The sequence below is a fragment of the Natator depressus genome, chromosome 8 (genome assembly GCF_965152275.1).
Source record: "Natator depressus isolate rNatDep1 chromosome 8, rNatDep2.hap1, whole genome shotgun sequence".
NCBI classification, from domain to species: Eukaryota; Metazoa; Chordata; order Testudines; family Cheloniidae; genus Natator; species Natator depressus.
This window is the reverse complement of record NC_134241.1, coordinates 100,006,167-100,028,443: the sequence shown is the minus strand read 5'-3', so window position 1 is coordinate 100,028,443 and position 22,277 is coordinate 100,006,167. Positions and strand designations below refer to the sequence as shown.

Below are 22,277 nucleotides of genomic sequence, written 5' to 3'. Positions count from 1 at the left end.
ATGCAATTTGTGTAGCAGTGTAACTATGCCAATTATGGACGTGGTATAATTAAACAGGTACAACCTCTACTGTAGATGCAGTTACATTGGTGCCTTTTACTGGTATAACTTATTTCCTTTCCGTTATAAGAATATACTGGTGTAAGGTGCAGTTACACTGATAGAATTGCATCCACATATTGGAGGAAAAAAGAAAAGGAGTACTTGTGGCACCTTAGAGACTAACCAATTTATTTGAGCATATTATTTGGGGGAGTTGTATCACTTTAACTATTCTGATGCAGAGATATAGCTTTTGTGTATAGATAGACTTGGAAGGATTTGATTTTTACTGGCAAATGTTGATAAACACTGATTTTGCCATAGACAGCACAAACGGACAAAAAATATTTCCATCGATGATCATCAAAATTTACAGACAAGCAAAATAAGAGGAATGCTCTTGAGAGCTTCTTAGAATTTGATTGAAAGATATTTATTTGGTATATTTTGACATGTGATGTTGACAACTTGTGTTTCAACGGTTATAAAGCTTTAAGTTTTTGAATCTCTGCCTCTGTTGTCATTAAGTAATTACTGACTGACCATGCCATCATTTTTCGTAACTGTGAAAATTGAAATTAATAAAAATAGAAAACAACACTTAAAGCTCATATTGTTATGCCACTGTGAACATTTCAATCAATAAAATAAAAAGTGAACATTAATGTCCATCCATATTATTTAAAAAATTGAATTCTGCCAAGCCTAGGTATAGACACTGCCTTAGTGTAAGAGGAGATAACAGGTGGACATTGCAATCATATGGGAAAGCACAAGGTAATTTATTATGATCAGTACAATAAGCAGTGGGCCCAGCACACCAGCTACCTGAACCATTTTGAAGACAATGAACCCAAAAGAAAGCAGACATTCCACTTGTAGATCATTTCCATTTCTTCATCAACTCTCTTAGGTCTTCATCTTGTGCCCAATCAAGTCAATGGGACCAGGATTGGGCCCATCTATAGTAAATAGGTTTGTCTGGGAACCTCCAAAATGCTTCTAAACAGCCTTGATCTTTGGAAGGCTTTGGACATGAAGTCGGGTCTCAGCTCCATGGCACAGATATGTGTCTAAAACATTTCTTCTGTAGACTGTTTGGAACAGAGAGTTTCATTTTAAGATCATAAAAATCAGGGTAATTTAATAGGGCCCTTGGTTGGGTAACTGCTAAAAAAGGAAAAGCAGACAATCCATGCAGGGTGTGTGTGTGCTTTTTCTTTGCTAGTGTTAAATATTGTTTGGATTATTCACTGTATAAACATTAAATAATGTAATTTTGAATCCAGGTCCCAGTAGGGATTTAAATGTCATTGGTAAAGGATTAAGATATTAGTGTAATAATGTAGTATCAAAAATCTGCAAATTCCTTCTGTGTTACTTAAGTGTTTTCTGATCAAACCCATTGAAGTGGGTTTTTTTAAATGGCTGTTTTATGCAGTAATAAAACACTGGAGGAATATAGCAAAGTATTTCTGTTTGTAAAGTGGGCAAGGCAGAGACTGTGATTTTAATCCAATGTACTTTGACGTCAAGGGAAGTCAATGGGCCCTGAATTTTCATTTCCATTTAGAAAGAACCTAGCACACTGTGAGTCCTATAACAATCTCTCTCTCTCTCTCTTTCTTTCTGTGATGCTTATAGTCCTTTGGCACATACAATATATTTACATCTACTGTGTCTTCAGATGAGAAGCCTGTATAAAATACAAACAATAAATAGCATCTATGGATTTTCAAAGAAGATAAAGAGCACTCCAACTTGCTTCTTTTATACTACATTAAGATAGAAGTGTATTTGGTATGTTTAACATGGGATGCATATACAGCTATGCATAGGAGGTAAATATAGCTATAGAGGGCCTGCATTTCAGAGATGCCAAGCACCCACAACGCTCATTGCTTGCAAATACGAGTTTTGATTGCCCAGAACTTCTGGAAACCAGGTGTCTGAACTTGGGCAACCAAAAATCAGCGGGGATCGATTTAGCGGGTCTAGTGAGGACCCAATAAATGGATGGCAGAGCGCTCTCCGGTCGACCCCAGTACTCCAGCTCCCCGAGAAGAATAAAGGAAGTCAACCAGATAGCATCTCCCATCTATGCAACGCAGTGAAGACACCACGGTAAGTCAACCTAAGCTACGTCAGCTCCATACATTATTCACATAGCTGGAATAGCTTAACTTACGTCGACTTACCCCTGAAGTGAAGACAAGCCTGGAGGCACCTAGAATCAACACCTAGAATGTACTGATTTCTTCTACTTTCCTTTCATTAGGATCAACAAAAGTTACCCTTGTGGTTTGCTAATAAAGCTACATCTACACTGTAAGACGTACAGTGTAGACATACCCGAGCTAGCTTTGATCTAGATGCTCGAAAAACAAGAGCCGTGAAGGTGCGGCAGCATGGGCTAGCCATTCGAGTGCATACCTAGGGTCCTAAAAAACAAGAGCAAAGATTTCTTTTTAGAAAAGGCCGGAGACAAGAGTAGGTCAGTTCCTTCCTTCTTAAATAATCTCTTCATGATCTGAACAAGATGAAATCAGACTCCCACTGCAGTTAGAGGCAAATAACGGTACACACATGTAGCCCGCTGATGTCAAAGGGGCTCTTTGTGGATGAAAGGATTAGCCTGCATTTTGTTGCAGGATCAGGGCCACAGTTTGCTGGGCATTACTGGGCATGTGTAGACCAGTATGTCCTTATATAAGAGGCTCCATCATCATGATATGGAGAATCATAATAGAAAAAGGGTCTAGATAATGGCAGTACTATAGACACATTAAGAAAAGTATAATGGTGACATATTAAGAAGACCTTGAGAGAAAGAGTGCAAAGAATTTTAAGCGATGACTCTTAATAAGATAATTCAGGAGTGTATGTCAATTGTTTACTTCCATTTGCAAAACTACTTACTCATGAATGGAATGTATAAAGGTCCCTTTTTGTTAAAAGTTGCCCCAGTCCTATTGGTTTAAGTAGAAATTCAAGGCTTAAAATGCAGTGTGTGTTTGTTTAAGTTGGGTCAATGGTGCATCTAATTCAGCGAGTTCACCCAAGACTAAATGTGTTCTCTGATTCTCTAGACAATAGGGTGTTTTATTTGTGATAACTAGTCACTGTCCATTATATTATGCTGTAATGGTTTAAGAGGGACACAAGAGTACCTACTAGCTGGGTCAGTTCCAAGCACTGCATTTCAGAAAATGAAGCAGGAACTCAAGTTGCTGAAATTTGCAAATAAATCTCTCGGGAATCCTGGCCATTAAAAATTAGCACAGAATTAGATATCGTTGTAAACAGAGCTGAGGGGAGTCTCCACAGCTATTGTCTCAAAAGTCCTTGGCATAAAAAAAAAGTCACATTTTCTGTAGATGAGGGAAAAAACAGAGTTGCCAGAAAACACTTGAGTTCACCTAATGGGAAAATAGAATTCAGGTATTCATTGTGATTCCTGTTAAAAACTGACAAAAAATGTCAGTTTTTAATGTTGTTTTGGAACTGAGCCAAAATATGCACTTCTCGTGACCATGCTGTTACTATGGTAATAAACAAAAAATACCCATGCTTGAAAGCCGCTTGCCATAAATATGTATGAATTGTTTTTATGATCATAAAATCCTGGCAGAAACCAATTTGCAGGGTCTAAATGATCTCATTGAGGGCAATCATTGTTCGAGGGAACCAAAAATATAGTAGGCCTCTATTTTCATATTAAAATGCCATGCCTTGGTTTAACATTTCCAAGTGGTTATTTTAGTCCTTTTTTAAAAACACAAAAGCCTGTTGAAGATAGGCTAACTCTGTTGACCAGTATATTATTGAACTTGTTTATCTCAGGGAATTGGGACTACCTGATCTCAATAGGTTTTTTGTTGGGAGTTTTTTTTGTTTGCTGGGTTTTTTTCTTTTTACTAGTTGCTTGAAATATTTCACAATTAAAGCAGAAGAGGCTTGTTCTGTAGTTCTCACCTTTTGTGGTCACAGCCCTGAATAGCCTTGAAACAGAGGGACACTTTCCCCAGTTGAAGTCTGGTGTAATTTCCCCTTGAATGGGCTCTCATGATAAGAACAAGGGTCACTGGTTGGGATGGTATGCAATAAAGCTTGTGATTGCGCGGTCCTTGGCCACCACAAAACAACCCCCAATGCTCTGCTTTATGATAGCACAATTGGTCAGCACAATGGGTTGGGGAGAAAGCTAGAGAAACAGAGAGACGGGTGGAGATATTAAGGTGGAGATATTAGTCAAGTGTTTGTCCCTCTTGGTGCATTTCAAGTGCTGAAATGTACAAGTGGCTGAGAACAGGGTCCCCAAACATTACACTGAAAAGCAGTGAATGAGTAAAAAGGGATGCTCGTAATGGATCAATCTTGCCTATAGAATGCACCTTTGTGGGCAAATGTATAAGATAATATATAGCAGCTGTGTTATAAGCCAGCAAAGGGAAATGAATTTACAAAGCACAGTCTCTCAATAGATTTCCTTGTGGGAACATCAGAAGTTTAAGTGCTAAAGGAGAGCTTACCGCTGACTAACACCCATGCTTAATAATAATTGTTTTGTATACAGTGGAACCTGGCAGTTGGGTCCTTATTCACTCCCCCTAAATGGGAGCTTTGCCTGAGTGAGGACTGAATAAAAACTGAACAAGGCTTTTGGATTAGTGGATTTAGGTAAAGCAAACTCCGTTTGTAAATCCAGATTCTGAGACCTGCTAAGCACTTGCAATTTCGTGGATTTACAAGGAGGGTGCAAATGCGCAGTACTAGCGAGGTGATTGAGACATTTTCAGTGGACCTTTTTTTGATGAAAAAAATGGCATTTCCACAAAAGGGAAATGTTTGCAAAACAATGATTTTTTGTATTACCCCCCCCCGCCCATGTTTTCATCAACCCTCTCCCACAAATTTTGGTTTGGGATTTTTTTAGTTTTTCAATTACCATCCCTCCCACCATTTTTTTTAAAAAAATCCCATTTCTAACTGTCTATTCAGTATTGCTTGAGAACTGGCCCCAGAATCCCTCAGGAATAGCCCCATCGTAAAGTAGAATGGACGTCTCCGATTGTTTCATTGCAAAGCCATGTGCAAATTTCCATTGCAGTTCTAGTGAAGTTCCTCTGTGGTGGAAAAAGAAATGACTCCATTACAAGAGGTCTCTACTGAGGCGAGATGTTACCCTATGCTTCGGTGTCCTATATAGAGAGTCATAAAAATCATTGTCATATACGAAGAAAAACGAAAAGTGAAAGCAAATAATTGAGCTCATGACTTAACTTCGTAGCCGTTAGCAAAAAGGGCTTTTAACCAAAATATGCTATTTTGCTCTTTGCCCTCAAACAATTTTAGTGGAGATTCCTCCTGCAGATGTCTACTGAAGGTTATCTTCAATTTGACAAGCAGACACATTAAAAGGTTTGTCCCTGGTCAATCTCAAACACAAGGCCTTGCGGATAAGAACAGATATTTTGAAATTGATACCTTGTGTGATCAGCTACCAATAAAGCTGTCTCAAAGCTGTTCAAAGATCAGTCTATTTATCGATCCCTCGCCCCATCCCTCCCTCCCTCAGCACTGTCCTATCTGTGCTCCTCACACGTATTTAAAAATAGAAAGAAGAATCTGCCTCTTTTCCTCTCTCCTCTTTCCCAGTTTTCAGGAGAAATACCTTGATTGGTTTATAAGTTTTGGGTTTGGCGGGGCGCGTGTGTGTGCGTGTGCGCATGTGTGTGTGTGCAGGCATGATTGCGGGACAGCTAAAGTGGAGAAACAAGTTTTGCATTTAGTTCTGCAAGCACAGAGGCGAGTGGTCCCCCTTAGCTCTTGCGGGAGTGTAGGTCCAACTCCCATCCTAGTTCTGTCTCTTGCACTCATTAGCATCCCTACGTAGGTTGACTGTTTCCTTGTTCTGTCTGATCTTAGCTATTGTGAGAGGTCATGGTTGTGGAAGGAGAATGTCTCAGGGAGATGGGATCAGTCCTGATGAGAGCTTTATCAGTCGGTTAATAGAGAGCTTGAACTGGCCTCTATCCCATAGGAAGCCAGTGCAGAGAGCACAGTATCAGGTGGATACATTCACATTACCTGTGTTGTTAAGGTTAATTCAGCAACAGTTTCCTATGTCTGCTAGAATCTTAGGAATACAGATAATAAAGGGCTAAATCTGCTCCCTCATCCACTGCCATAGCAGGCCCTGCCTACAGTGGTACTGATATGTTTCCATTGTGCAGCGGGGAAGCAGGATTTACAGAGCCCCTGGGAGGGGCCAAAACTTGTTATTCCACACTGAACCTATCTCCATAGGAGACCTCTCCATGTCTTTGTACAAGGGGGGCATGAAGGGTGAACTGGGTAAGGAGAGATGGGCTAATGGATTGGCCACTGTGCTGAAGCTAAATATGGGAGCGAGTATCTTCCAAGATTCCATTGCTGCAGAGAATATCTAATTAATAGAGTGGATTGAAATTTGGAATATGCTAACAAGGGGACACATTCTCTCCTTGATGCATGTGTGAAATTTCTGGGAGACTTGCATGTGGAATAAGGGGAGGTCATAATATTCTAATTTTTGTTTCCCCTGTGGGAGTCAAGAGCCAGAGGACTTCACAATGATTTTTCTAAACTAGATGGTTGAAGACCTGCTCATATAAAAGGAAACCTAATATGAATCTTCACCCAGAATTCAAACTCAATCTCTTTGTGGTTCAAAAATATTCCATTAGCCTTTTTTCCCCCATTTTACATGGTTCTCAATGTACAGATTCAAGATGGAAACACCAAAGCATCCTGGGAGAGGCTGATTTTTCAGGCAATCAGGCTAGAAGAAGGAAACCTTGTATATCGTGAAAAAGAGTAAGAGGAGAGGGATTTTCTTGGGAGATCTCCAACCACGTGCTGAAGTTCCAAGAGATTCAGACATTGCATTTCCGAGAAGATTCAGCTAAGAGAACTAGGTATGGGCTAGTTAGCTGAGCATGTGCAAGTGAGGGGGACTGAGATGAAATCCTGAAGTAGGTATGGTGAATACTGGTGTCATGAGTTCTAGTCCCAGCTCTGAAACACACGCCCATTGTATCTTTATTCAAACCACTTATTATCTCTGGGCCTGAGCCATAGAAGCAAATGGAAAGTTGACTTCAAAGGGGCTTGAGTAATGTACTCTGTGTCTTGTAAAGTGAGAACAAATTGCATTTGTACCTCACGGAGATGTTGTCAGGATTAATTGCTATCTGGTCTATGTTCTGAAAATAAACAACACTAAGAATGCTATTTTCCAAACCATCTGAGGTTGATCAAAACCCCTGAGTCAGAGTTCCTTTTTAATAGGAGAGGTTTCCCCTCTTTCCTTGAATTATAAAGGACTTTGGGCCAGTTTCTGAAACTGTTACTCACCCTGGGTAGCTCTTACGCACATGAGAAATCAGTGGAACTACTCAATGCAGTATTTGCTGCTCAAAATGAATGAAGATTGCCCTTCAGTAATCTTTACCAGAGGTGGGACGGAATTGCAAAAATCTGATTCAGGTTTCAAACTTTCCGAAGTTGGAGGCTGTCTAGATCTGGAGTTTGAATTTAGGCCTGTCTCAGATAATTGCCTGATCACCTTCCTGTTCTTTATCTTTGTGGTGATGAATCAGGCTAATGTGGCCCTAATTCTGAAATGTAGTGAACATGGGCTTATCCCTGTACCACAGAGGTACCCCATTGACTTCAAGGGGGCACCGTGCCGGTTCATGGGACTGCCCGTGGACAGGATTTGTTGCAGGATCAAGGCCCCTCATTAATAAATGCTGCAAAACAATTATATCCTACACAGAAATATTTCAAATTAATGCAAATAAAAAGTCCCTCAAAAGTCTGATTGAGCCACATGTCCAAAGATATTAGGACAAGAAAAGAAAGAAAGAACTTGACCTCCATTGACTGAATGCAGAAGCACTGGTAGAGAATATCCAGTTGAGTGGAAGATTTTGTGGATGATATAAAATAAGAGCAGGGGAAGAAAACACAGGGCAACCCAAATAAAAACGTCCGTTTGGGAGAGCAGAACACTGCTAGCCAGGCCACACCGCTGGCCAGACATCATTTAAAATAGATTATTCCAACAAATATTAATTTAAGTTGCTAGGATGGAATATATGGTTGAAGAGTTAAAATCACTGTGTGAACATGCAAGTGGATGATTAATAACAAATGTGCTTACACAGAACAGAACGTGAAGGGAAGGAGCATTGTAAGAGACACTGTTATGGAGTTAGATGTGCTTAAGTCTGCTCGGTGCCTCCGGCTTCGGAGCCAACCCAACGTTCGTGCAGGCTGTGTGGTCGCACGCAGTTCTTCTGAGCCTTGGCCTATCCTTAGTGCGGGGGCTGGGAGCACCGTCCAAGGGAAAGAGTCTGTCTACCTATCTTATCACAGGCCCATCACCCTGGTATCTGAGATCCCATGGCAAAAGTGGGAGGGACACAAGCCTCATTATGGAATGGGAACTGGCATTGGCAAAACCACCAGTCTCTCCAGGCAGTTCTTGGCTTTTGGATTTTGAGCGTGGATTTACGGTCCCATCCAGCACGCCCCAAGGTATGGGGGCTGATTAACAATGAGGCTAAGGCCCTTTTCCACCACTCTGTAAGCATAAAGGGGCTTTAAAGTGGACAGAAACAGCCGTTTGAGGCTATCCCTGCACAGGGGGCTCATGAGGTGCTGTAGAGCTGGTGTAAAGACTTTGCACTCGCTCTGCTCCCAGCACCAGCACGGGGACAACATCAGGGCGTGGCCAGAGTGCACGACACTATGCCAATTCTCTGTTCCCCGGGGCCACGGGAAGCAATGCATTAGGCAGAGCAGCAGGCTGCTCTAACTTACGCTGAAGGCTCCCGGGATATGCAGAGCACAAAGGCCACCTTTGCACCTCCACTCTGTCCCAAGGACAAGAATGGAGGCTCAAACCTCATAGAGGAGATTACCAGCAGTCCAGCAACATCACGCCGTTCACCCAGCCTCTCAAACTGACGCCTTTCCACCTCCTCTAGATCTGATGTGTCCCATGTATATTAAGCCGATTGTGCTTTTAAATTGAACTTTGCCACAGAGAAAAAGATTCATGGCAGTGAGTCTAAAGAAAGCAAATTATCACCCAATTTGCTGGATTTTGTGTGTGTGTGCATGCAACGAAAACTCTGTTTCCAGAGACAGGGCCCTGTTCAAAGTGAAATTTCCTCATCGCGGGCTCTCGGTGAGAAAAGAGCACTCTTGGTAAAGACAAAGATTCTTGAAAGGGGAACGTCCTCTGGTTTCAAATAGAATAGCCTCCTGGAGTGGTTAAATTCTTGCAATTTTTCTCTACTTCCTGCAACAACAGATATGAACAACTTCACAGGTGGCTCTCAGGACAGGGAGCTGATGGAATACATGTCATTTTTTCCACATGATGTTTTCTCTGCAGCGTCTAAAAACATGTCCATTTATTTAGGAAACCTGAAAAGAAACCAGCACTGCATTTAAAGTGCTTTATTCATTTGGTCTAGCAATTAGATCAAAGGGCTGAGCATCAATAGCCTTGGTTGGGTCAAAATGTTCCAACGTGAGTGCTTCAAATTAGTCAACTAATGCCATATTTAGTTATCTAAGTTAATGGTCTGATATTCAGAAGTGTTTAACACCCACAGCTTCCATTAAGGTCATTTTACACTGCTCTGAGATTGTCAGATGACATGTGCTCCATAAATACCAATTATTATTGGCTTCATTTTTTAGTTCTGGATAATATTGTGCTTTTCCTGTAAAGAATCAAAGGATCATTTTTCTTCTTCTAGTTCCAACTATAAATGCCCCCACATTTTGGCTTTAGACTGCTGCAATAGCAAAGACCATAGATTTTGTGTTATATATAATGATAATTAAGAACTAATAATGCTTTGCATATCTATCGATCTCTTGTGGGCCAGTTATTATAGTTCCTTGGTGGAAAGTACAGTATTGCAATAATCAGAGTAATTATTCAAAATGGAAGCTGCTTTTATCATTCTCTTTTGGGGCTGCTTCACATTGTTGTATTTTTCTTTTCGGTCGCACTTTCCATCTTATTATTTCTAAGCACTTTACAAGCATTGATGAAAGGAACCTCAAAACCAACCTTGGTAAAAAGGGGAGTAATATCGCCCCCATGTGAGCAATGAGGAAACTGAGTCACAGAGAATTAAAGCCATAATTCCCAACCGTGAGGAGTGGGCCTGGAAGTCAATGGGAGTTGCTGTTGCTAGCGCCTGTGAAAATCGGGCAGGTCAATATGGATTTGTGTGCATAATCGGAGGCCCCCAGATTTGAAAATCTGGGCCTAAGTGACTTGCATAAATTTATTCAGGAAGTCTATAGCCCAGCCAGAAGCAAAGAATCCAGGTCATCTGACTCCCAGTCCTGTAAATCAAACACCAAAGCCTCAAACGTTAATCACAAAAAGCTGATCTCTCCAGTTGCACAGGCTATAAGAACATCAGTGCTATGACGAAAATGAAGGCATTGAGCTCCTCCTACTTTGTATCCATTATTCCCATCTCCTCCAGCTGCTCTGTGTGTTTCCCATTTCTCCAATGCTTTTGTGGCCACTACTGGCTTCTTTCATTTCGATTTCATATCTGTCTCTCACCAATCACCTTCAGAACTCTGCAGCCAGACCTGTTGGTTCCCTACATACTTGATGTCAAACTCCTTCTGGAGATCATATTTATTTCATGATACTTACATATCAGCATTCAGTGTTGTAATAAAATGAATCCCTTAGAGCGCTTCCTTCTCTTAGTCTCCTTCCACCAATAAATCATATTCTTCCTAGAATTTAAGACCTAATTTAAAGGTCAGGGGGCCTCCTCTGCATACAGGGATTTACTTTGGTAACTCCCATTAAGGCAAATGGGAGTTTCATTCTAATTCTTTGTGCATTTGTGGAACACTAAATGATGGGCACAATTCTGATCTCATTTAACTTAAATTACCCCAGTGAAATTCAATGTGGCGGAGTGAGAGTAAAATCAGTTTCCATGTCTCATCTGCAGAGATTTAAATGGCTTTCCTCAATGTCAGAACAGGCATAAGAAGAAACAAAACCATTGCTACATATAGTATAAATCAAGCTTTATTAAAAGTAAAGGAAACTCAGCATCTGAAGTGGTGTGGGATGATCTTACGGTTACCGCACTGGGCTGGGATCCAGGTGATTTAGATGCAATTGCCAGCTTTCCCACAGATGTCTTGTGTGACCTCGGGTGAGCCAATGAGACTAATCATGTGTTTAAAGTTAGCCACATGCCTAAGAACTTTGCTGGATCGGTGCCAGAATCTCTTGGTGCTTTGGTTGCCTATTTGTGAAATGGACATAATACATTTTCTCCCACATGTTTTCTTTCTTGTCTGTTTAGACTGTAAGCTCTTCAAGGCAGGGACTGTCTTTTGCTACAGGCACAATGGAACCCTGATCTTCTTTAGGGCATTTAGGGTATGTCTAAACTGCCATAAAACATCCGTGGCTGGCCCTCGTCAACTGACTCAGATTCATGGGGATAAAAGTGCAGTGTAGATGTTCAGTCTCTGGGATCCCGCAAGGTGGGAGGGTCCCAGATCCAGGGTTCCAGCCCAAGCCTGAATGTCTACACTGCAATTTTTTAGATAGGCAGCCAGAGCCCTGAGAGCCCGAGTCAGCTGATATGGGCCAGCTGCCAGTGTTTCATTGCAGTGTAGACATACCCAGTGTAGACATACCTGTAATGCTGCTGCTAATAATGGCCCAGATTCTGATCTCAGTTGCAGCAGTGTAAATCTGCAGTAAACCCATTGATGTATCTATCAATCCTTCCCTTTTTGTGTTGCCTTTTTACTTCCACTTTCCCCTGCTTGCATCAACAAATGTAATCTCATTGATGACAGTGACTGTCTTTTAATAAGCATTTATGCTGTGCCTACCAGACAGGCCCTTGATTGTGAACAGGTGTCCTTAAGCTGTCGTGTGATTCATATATATTATTAATTATAACAATTAGTGATAGCAGCCTCATCCCAACACAAAAGTTGTCACTGAGAAGACTGCCTCATTCTGCCTGTGACTGAGAAAAAGGAACTGGTGAGTAAAAATTATTTCAGAATTTTTTTTTTTCAAAATGCAAATGTATCTAAATTTTGAGGTTTGAAGTTTGAAAACGTAAAAGATTGTGCCCAGATCTATAGTTTGATGTTACCCAAAAAAGTGATTTTTTTTTAACTTTCAAAATTGGAAATATCATTGAAACTTGAAGAAAAAAAGTCTCAGCTCTAATCTGTAGTTAAACCGCTCCCTACCTAAATATGAAACTCTGAGCTTGGTGCTAGATCGATCTGCCTAGTTTCTTGATGATCCTTCATTACTGTAGTATAGAGATTCTTAGTCCTTTCCTTACCAGAACCCTCTCCAGCATCCTCCTCCTATCAGCCAAGATCCCCTTATAGGGGAGCCACATGGGTCATGCCCCTGCATTCCTGCTTGTGACCACCCTGCTTGAAAACCTGAGCAACCCGTCATCTCTCCACTCTTTCCCCAAAATTGAGATCTTTCTCTCTGATGGGGTTAGCCCCTGCCTTCCTGATGTCCCGGAGTACTGTATGGGGAGTCATTCCCAAATTTCCCAGGAGGCGCTGGGTTATGTTACTCTTTGTTATGAGTTTGTACAGTACTCAGCACAATGAGGCCCTGCTCCATGACTGGGGTCCCTAAGAGCCACCATAATACATATAAATAATAATAATAATTGTGTCTCTGGCTCTTTGCACAACAAACATAATATGAAGAAACCACATGGGCAGGATGGGATCCAATTAATCATGTGTTCTGAATATAACCAACATGCAAGGCCTGGCTACATAGACACGCTGCTGCTCTGGTTAGGTACAGACAACTTCTGAAACAGATGACGCACTGAGCATCACTGAAGGGCTCACAAACTATTTAAAGGATACTACCCTATTCCTTTACATTACAATAACAACACGACCTGAGCTACCACGCTGATCTAGAGCAGCGGTTCTCAAACTGTGGGTTGTGACCCCAAAGTGGGTTGCCACCTTGTTTTAATGGGGTCGCCCTGGGTGGTGAGGATCAGGTTACAGGCCCTCCCCCACTCCACCACCAGGGGCTGAAGCCCTTGAGCTTCGGCTTTGGACCCCCCGCCAGGGCACTGGGGCTCGGGTGGGCAGGCTGAGGCTTCAGTCCTTGCTCTTGGGGTCATGTAGTAATTTTTGTTGTCAGAAAGGGGTCGCGGTGCAATGAAGTTTGAGAACCCCTGGTCTAGAACGTTGTCTTTTGTAATCCGACCCACTATTTTTGAACCATAGGAATCCTGCCACTTCATGCTAATGGTTTTTAAATGATATCCTTGTAATGTTTTCAGTGAGACTTTTATTCCAGTCTATCCTATTCTGGAGACAGCCTTTCTGATCTTATCTTTCCTCCTTCATCTGATTCCTGTATTATTATTGTTTAAATAAATCATTTGTTCCAAATACAGAAATGCCTGTCAAAGACCAGGGCTGTGATTTCGTCATTTGCAGGGGCAATAGGGTTACACATGACTTGCTCTGAGTGAGGGCACTACTGGTTCACGTTAAGGACTCTACACATTCATTTTCCTTTTGCACCCGTCATCCAGAGTTGTTGAAATTACTTGTGCCAAACAGATTTCATGTCAGTGAAATATGAAGGGGAAATATGTATTAGTTTATTAAAACCCTGAAAATGTCAGAGTATTAGCAGCCATAATTAATATGTGTTTAAATTTCTCTACCCACAGCCAGACAGTCTTTTATTTGTTTAAACTTAAGCTTGACGTTTTCAGTCAGCACGTTATTGTTTAACAGGAGGAGAGAGCGAACACTATACCATTTTCCTTAAGCAGACCAGGCCTTGGAATGTGTTCCATCTAACATACAATCCTGGTCTATTTCTTAGATATAGGAGGTGAAATTTTGATCCTGCACCCACGAGATCAGTTGCCTGAAGAGAAAAAAAGAAATCACTATAAGGCCAAATCCCAGACCCTTCTCATAGTCCCAGTCAGTGTCTACTGTTCTTTGGGGGGTTTTCAGGAGGAGTAGAGACTCTCAACATCTTCCAGAGCTGGTCGGAAAGTGATATTTTTTTTCCCCCTGTGAAAAATTGCAGTGACAACAAAAAAATATTTGTTTTCATCAAAATGTTTGCGTTTTTGTCAAAAACCCAGAAAAAAGTTTTTAAAAGTTGAAAATTTTGGGGTTTTGGTTGCCAAAAACAAACTTTTGACAAACAGGGGCCGTTTCCACCAAAATTTCCATTTTTTTTTGTTGAAAAAGCCATTTTCTGTCCAAAAAATGCTAATGTACAAATTTTGACCAGCTCTAAAGTCATTCCCACCTCATTGCTCTGGAGGCTCTGTGCACTCTCTGTATGACCAATGCCCTTCTGCCTTTTCCTTCCCTTCATGGCTTTCAGCTCTCCCCCAATAGCCAGACTGATGTCTCCATTCCATTCTTGACTCCTCCCGAAGCAGGGATGTAACATTACCTCCTTTCCAGTTCTCTGTGTACCTCTCCTGTTGTCAGTGGAGAATTAAATATCCCCACCATCCTTCCTTTCAGTTTGTAGCTGCCGTGTCTTGAGCAATTCTGGGAGGTGGTCTTGACTTGCAGAGGTCTCTGGTTTTAGTTAGACTCAGATCTGCATGGAGAAGGGGATCTTGCCTACCACAAGTACAAGAGCCTTAATCAGTGACACTGTTTAGAGAGACAACTTCCCCAGGCCACACGTACAGGAAATCCTCCTTTTCCATCTGAACTGGTCACTGTCCAGTCCTGCCTTTCCTACCCCCAGACATCAGCCGAGAGAGCAGGGAGAGAATAAACCACCCTCAGCGTGACCCTGAGCAAGAACCCCTGAGGGACGGTATTTGGGTTGAGCAGGGAGGTAGTAAAAAAGGAGCAAGAGGGCAGAGTAACTTCTACTTGGATGGGAACGGGGAGAGGGTGGTAAATATTAAGAGAGCTCAGAGGGCTCTGAATGGAAGGGGAATTTTAAAGCCTACGGCTGGGAATTTCCAAGGAGCCTCTGGGAGTTAGGTACCCAAATTCCACTGAAATCTGGTAGGAGTTGGACATGCCATTCAACTCCTTTGAAAATCCGAGCCTCATTGGAATGATTGGGAACTATCCCATGGTGCCCACAGGAGCTGGTGTAACTGTGCGTTCCTGTTCCTATTCTCCTCACACACCCTCCTCTTCCCTCCCGTTTCTCGCCAGGCCCACTTGCTGCCTCTTGTTTCCAGTTAGACTGTAAACACTTCAAGGCAGGCACAGTGTCTTGCTTTGCATTGGCACAAGCACGTGACTCAGTGACAGGGCCTTCGATTCTGAGCGGAGCCTTTGGGCACTACCACAATAGAAATGCTAAATAGGACTGTGGGTAAATGGGTGACATTTTCAAAAGCACCGAAGTCCCATTTTCAAAAGCGACTTCGGAGCCTAGGCACCATGGACTTTCAGCGGCACTAAGTCTCCTAAGTGCTTCAGTAACTTTTGAAAATGGGACGTAGTCTCTTAAATCAGGCTGCTGCTTTCAAAAAAATGTTACCCTTGTTACTCCTCCGCTGTACTTTGTACCTGTTCTGGTGGCCAGTTTTACATCTTCGTCTCCTCATGAGACACCACAGCGTAGACTCTGGAATGTTTTCATTGCCCTCCCTGGTAAATATTAAGGCTTCCCTCAGAAATACCTGCCGCTGCCTCCTCTGACACTCATCCCCTAACTCAGTTTCTCAAGAGCCCTCCAGTGTCTCCTCCCTTGACCTCCTCCTCTCCCTTATGTATTTGTAACATATTGTATTGTTTGTCTTGCAGGCTTGCTCAATCTTCACTCCCGCCTGGAATGAGATTTCTGACAACTTTCTTAAATTCCTTTTCATTCGTCTCACGCAGCTCCCCCCTGGAGCACACTGACACTGCTGATGTATAGGTCTGTTGTGTTCCATTATTTCCTCTACGATCCACGTTGTTCAAATACCACATATCGCGGGCACAGACTACTTCCACACAAGTCAGACGCGTGCTTTAGCACCGTTAATCATTAGTATGAATTAGAAATTAGAATTAGAAATCCACCCACCAGGCCATCTCACCTCAGTTTTGTCTGAAGCCACAAAGGCCTTCTTTTCAGACTCCCAAGGATTTCTTGACTGCAACATGGTTGTTGGCCGACCCATAGGGTTATATTGAACCTTTATAGGCTTGGCACTCTCAATCTTGCATAGTTTTTTTTCCCCATTCACCTGTCTCTCCTTGTGATGGGGTATACCAGAACCTCTGAGGCCCCCTGCTGGAGGCCTTGTGGCCCTGCCATACCCCACCCCAAAAAAGGGCAGAGGAGAGGGTCCTCCAGGCTGCCTAGAGTGGCTGTGGGGTCACAGCCAATCAGGACCCAGCAGCCTACTATAAGAAGAGCTGCAGGGCCAGAGGGAGTTCAGTTCCTTGCTGGAGCTGTAGGAGTGTGGCTGCCTGACGGAGATGCAGAACCCTGGACAGGGCAGCGCTGACAGAAGCCAGGGAGAGTGAGAAGGAGCCCTGAGCTGCTTGCTGGGACTCCATTAGGACAAGGCCCTGATGTAAGGGTGAAGATGGTGTGGGGTCATGGGAAAGTGGCCTAGGGAATTAGATAAGCTGTGCAACATAGTTAAAGGGACACAGCAGATGGCTGCTACCTACAGGGTCCCTGAACCCCAGAGTCATGGGTGGGCCTGGGTCCCCCCACCCCTCACTAGTCACTGGGTTGAAGTGGCCTGGACATTGGGGCATCCCAGAGGGAGAACTGAACTATAGTGGCCCAGAAGCCCAAGAGGGCGAAGACATTGTCTCCGGGGAGGGAGCCCTGGGGCACTGCTCTATCCTGGATCAGGGACAAACGGAGAGAGAGAATGCAGGCAGGCACACGCACTCAGCCAAGGGGGCACTCATGAGAGGTCAGTGCACCCCGTGACACTCCTGTTCAACTCTTGGCATCAAACAGTGTCTGATAGGTGCACATCTGTACTGGAAGTGGTGCATCATAGAATATCAGGGTTGGAAGGGACCTCAGGATGTCATCTAGTCCAACCCCCAATGCTTCACTACCGAGCTCTGAGAGGGATCATGCCAATTTCTGCTGAAGTCAGGGGGATTCTGTGCTGTCTGGGCATCCTGTATATAGCTGAGATTGAGGAAAAAACAATTCCAGGAACCTATTCCCTACCTCATGACACCCACTTCAATCCCAAGACACTAAAAGCGTAGCAGTGAGGAGGAGCACGTGGACAGGAGATGGGACAAGAAATGGAGCTAGCATTTATGGTAAAGCCTGGCCTGTATTCCCTGTGTGTATGAGGCTCAGCAACGCAAGTTCCCCATCAATACAACTGTTGCCAGTGCTACCCTGGCACACACTGCTGGTTTTAGCATTCAAATTGTCTGTCTACCTGAGCCGGAAACACGCTGCCAGCTGCAGGCTAGAGACACCATAAAATACCTTGGTTTGTTTAGCCCAGCAAAACAAGGACTGAGGGGGGATACGACTGATCTCTGTAAATATCTCCAGGGGGTAAATAGGACAGGTCACTTCCCCTGTCTCTGAATAATAGTACGTCACTATCTCCTGTGGGAGGAAAAGTAATCAACGGCTGTGAGCGTCTCAGAGACTCTGGTGATGGGTGCTATAGAATGTTATGTAAGAATCACAGAATATCAGGGTTGGAAGGGACCTCAGGAGGTCATCTACTCCAACCCCCTGCTCAAAGCAGGACCAATCCCCAACTAAATCAATGAAAGGCTGCATTCTGTGTGGATAGTCCTCAAGAACTTCATAGATGATATCTGAAGTTTACCTGCACTGAAAACTGAGTTGCAAATTTTGCAACCACACACCTTCTCCTGAGATCCACATGGTATTTTGGGGGAATCCGCCAAGATGCAGATCTCATGCTCATCCAGGGTTAATTTGATATTTTAGCTTCCTCCCCTGGCCAAATCACTAAGTGTGGTGGAGCACAAAATGATTTTAAAATATTCAAATACAAATCAGCTGGAAAGACTCCAGTTGGGTTTAAAGAATGGATGACAGGTTGGGACTGTTCTTCATTGCATCCCAGGGCTGGCCTTACCATGAGGCAAACTAAGGTGGCCGCCTCAGGTGCCAGACTGGGGGTGGGGGGAGGGGGAGCACCACTAGGACCCAGAGTTTTGGCCCAAGTGAGGGGGCATGGGGGCATCATTTGAGCTCCCTGCCTCAGGTGCCAAAATGTTGTGGGCTGGCCCTGTTGCATCCATACTGGCTTGCCCATCCCTGATTTTTGTACAAAGCCTTTTCATGTGCCTGTTGCATACCTGGTCACTTCTAGATGGTTTGTTTATGCTCTGTGGTGTCTGGAGGCTACACACACCATTATCTTTCCCCAGCAAGCTAGGGCATTTAGAGGTTATCTCACATCAAATGCACAGATTCCAGAAAACCCTGGGTTTCCAGCTTGAGCTCATCTCTATAGCCAAACCACAATCATTAAAATTATCTTCCATGCCAGCCTCAAGCCCTCCACCAGCTCTCTGTTGCAAGGTCTTTCTTAGATTGTAAGATCTTTGGGGTGGCGACCATGTGTTTGCACAGCACCCAGGACACCAGGGTTCCAGTCCTGATCATAGCCCCTGGGCACAACTGGGCTATGAAAATATAACATGTTTAATGTTCTCCTCCTCCCTTTCCAGGCCCAATTCAACTCCACCCTCCACCTCTTGCACTGTGACTCTCATCTCAATGCTGTCGTGTGCGCCCTGGCTACCTTTGCACAGTTAGCAAAACCCACCTTGCCAGCCCATTTGTTTCCTCTTCTGACTCCCATCTTCAGGTCTCCTTCTATGTTTGTCCCTCTGCATGGAATGCCATCCTTAATCCCCATACAGATGATCCCCTAGCTCTCACCTCTCTGATCTCTCCCAAGGATTCACATCTTCCAGATGGCCACAAACCCTAACCCACCTCGTCAGTCAAGTGCTTTCTCCACAACTGCCTTGCTTCGGAGCACAAAAGAGAGGACAAGATTCTATTTAACAGTACCACCTCCTCGGACTTCCCTGGTGCATGTGTTGGTCTGCTGAATAGAAGTTCCCTGTGGCAGGGACTGTCCTTATGTATGTCTCATGCACCACTAGGTTGACCAGATGTCCCAGTTTTATAGGGACAGTCCTGATATTCAGGTTTTTGTTTTCTATAGGCACCTGTTACCCGCCGCCCCCATCCCGATTTTTCACATTTGCGATCTGGTCAGCCTATGCAGCACCAAGCACATAGTCAAGACTTAACAAATAACCAATGGATTTGCTTATCCAGGAAAAACCTGCTGACAAGTGTACTATGCATTTGTTTAACATGGTAGAAAGAAGCAGGCTCTGGCCTAGTCAAGAGAAGGCAGTCCTTTCATGCACTCTCTGGGATGGGCTGAGAGTTTGCTTAATCTACATATCCCCAAACCTTGGCTTCTGCCCTGAGACAAGTCACAGGAGCTTTCAGATAGCAACCAACCAAGTGGCTTTCCTGACAGTTGAGCAGCTTAGGTTGGAGAGATTTTAATTCTGATGAGTGGATGTGTTTCTCTTTGACCCCTTTGTGGCGTTTGAAGAAGTGACTCTAGAATGCTGTGCAAAGGTCTGGTCATATATCAGGGGATGGATGCAGGATTTATGGAGAGATAGCAACTTACTTATTTAAGTTAACCAGGGTTTTCAGACACGTACTCCCTCTATGCTATCATTGGTCCCCCTCCAGCTCCATCTGGTTCTCCAGGAAGCCCATTTATTGTCTATGGCATATAAATCTGAATGGCATGTGGGAACAGACTGCAATCCAGGCAGTTACCATTTATTTTCAGTGAGACATAAGAACGGCCACCCTGGGTCAGAGCAAGGGTCCATCTAGCCTAGTGTCCTGTCTTCCGACAGTGGCCAGTGCCAGGTGCCCCAGAGGGAATGAACAGAACAGGGAATCATCAAGTGATCCCTCCCCTGTCGCTCATTCCCAGCTGCTGGCAAACTTCTTATGCATCTAATTAGGCACTTGCCTGGCATAATTATTAATATTCAAATGAGCATTTATCTGCAAGAAATCTAGTAGCATGGGGTCATCTTCTTACTAAAGTGTGTGTGAGGGGGGAATTGATGCAATACAGAGAATGGATGGGATCTTTATTAGGATCTAAGTGAGTTAGGAGCACAAGCCCCATAGACTTCCAATGGGACTTGTGCTCATAAGTCACTTAGGAGGTTTTGACAGGTCTATGCAATATAGCACCATGCCGAGGCTCCCCAGGGTTGGGTAGACACCACCCTGATAGTGAGTTCAGCCTTGGCCTCCCGTTCCCAAATAAGCATGGAGCCCCAACCTGCCCACCTGACGAATCTAGTGGCTTTCATCTCCCCGTTTCTAGTCCTGGTGCTTCGTCATAGCCTTAGAGGTTTAAGGCCAGAAGAGATCAGCAGATCATCTAGTCTGATCTCCTGCATATCACAGGCCATCAGCGCCACCCAGCACTGACACACTAAACCCAACCACCAAAATGAGACCCAAGTGTTACAGCCCACAGGAGACTAAACTATGGTGTGCCACTTGCAGAGAATAGGAGGGATGATGTGCACCAGTGCCCATGGCCTCTGTAATGGCAGGGAATTGATGAAGAGAGCTATCCAGATGATCTCGGCAAGGGACCTGTAACAATGCTTCATAGGAAAGTGAAAACCCCCTCAGGTCACTGCCGATCTGGGAGAAAAGTCCTTCCTGATCCTGTAACTGGGGATCAGTTAGACCCTGAGCATAAGCGTAGATAAGCATGCATGAGGCATGGATCAGGAATGGGTGGTGAGAGTTGCCAAGTCAGTTTATGACCTTGACCCCAACAAAAGCACAGCAAGCTGAGCAATCGCTTGCATGATTTGCAATCACAACTAGTCCTTATTAAGTAATATCTCTTGCCTGTGAATTAGACCCTGATCCCGCAATGAGCTCCACGTGGGCAGACCCTTGTGCCCTTTAAGGATCAAGGCCCTGGTGAAAACCTTCCCACTGAAGCAGTTCTCATTGAGCTGGATAACTGACTAATACATTGTTATCTTTTGCTGGAGACAGGCCTACATTATGGTAGATCCACAGTCCAGCAACATACGCTGCCAGGGTTGTTTTGAGCGGTGGAGCAGCGAATCTAATGCAAGACAGAAGACTTAACAAGCAAGTGGAAATTTTTACATAAAAGAAAATGTCTGAGGCTGCAACCCATATTAATGAACTGAGAAAAAAGACAGATGCACATTGGGGATTTGACTGATACCTGGGAGCATAATTTTATTGTATTTTTTCATACTTTTACATCTGGCGCTTTCACCATATTAATGATTTAAGGAATAATTATTGTAAGGTTGAGTTTCCTTTTAAAAACTTTCAGTGTTCTATCCCGGAATTCATTCCAGATGCTGGTAACTAAAACTGAAGAAACATGCTTCAGAATGATCATCCTTTCTGAGTCAGGATGACAGCAAAAAATGTGAGCTGACCAATGGGTCTTCTAGCTGCTTCGTTCTTTATGGGCTATCTGATTCCTTTCCAGTTTGTTTAAAATTTTTACCATGCAGATGTTCCTTCGGGTGACCAATTTTTATAGTTTTGAGAAGATTATATCGGTTTTCCGTGGTATTGTGTTACTGTATTTCTTGGATTTTTTTATAGCACTTGAAAGGCTAATTTCTTAATCAGACATTACTAGTGGAATGTAGAAAGAGAGGTTAAAAAGCCAAACTGGCCCTGAGAATTAAACACAGGTTCGTAATAATGTGAAAGGAAAACAAAAAGCATCAACTCTAGGATGTTGTTATTGAAGGAAAGTTGAGAAAACTGCTACGAACATGCATTTTTTATTATCAAAGGTGTTAAAATAGATACATAGCATATGTTTGGCACTGACTTATTGTTACACAGTTCTGCAGTATTCAGCTGTCTTGGATAAAAACTATCACTTTGATACTGGAAAATTATTATGAAAATGTTAGTTTTGGGCCTAGTAGTAAAAAGCCAAGATTCTCTTGCGTGCCAGTAGGGTTTCAGTTTAGAGTTTGCACTGTTTCCAAAAACAGTCTTTGGCAACCATTAAGTTTCAGTTCCATCAACAAGTCTGCCTAAC

At 43.4% G+C, this 22,277-nt stretch overlaps 1 long non-coding RNA gene across 1 annotated transcript in view; it reads left to right on the top strand.

Moving 5' to 3' along the window:
• Window positions 1–2,006: 2,006 nt before the first annotated feature.
• The window catches only part of LOC141992975 (uncharacterized), a 161,934-nt gene continuing 141,663 nt past the window's right edge, over window positions 2,007–22,277 (top strand). Inside the window, exon 1 of the long non-coding RNA XR_012640708.1 lies at window positions 2,007–2,166. This is a non-coding gene — a long non-coding RNA (uncharacterized LOC141992975). The remainder of the gene's footprint in view (window positions 2,167–22,277) is intronic.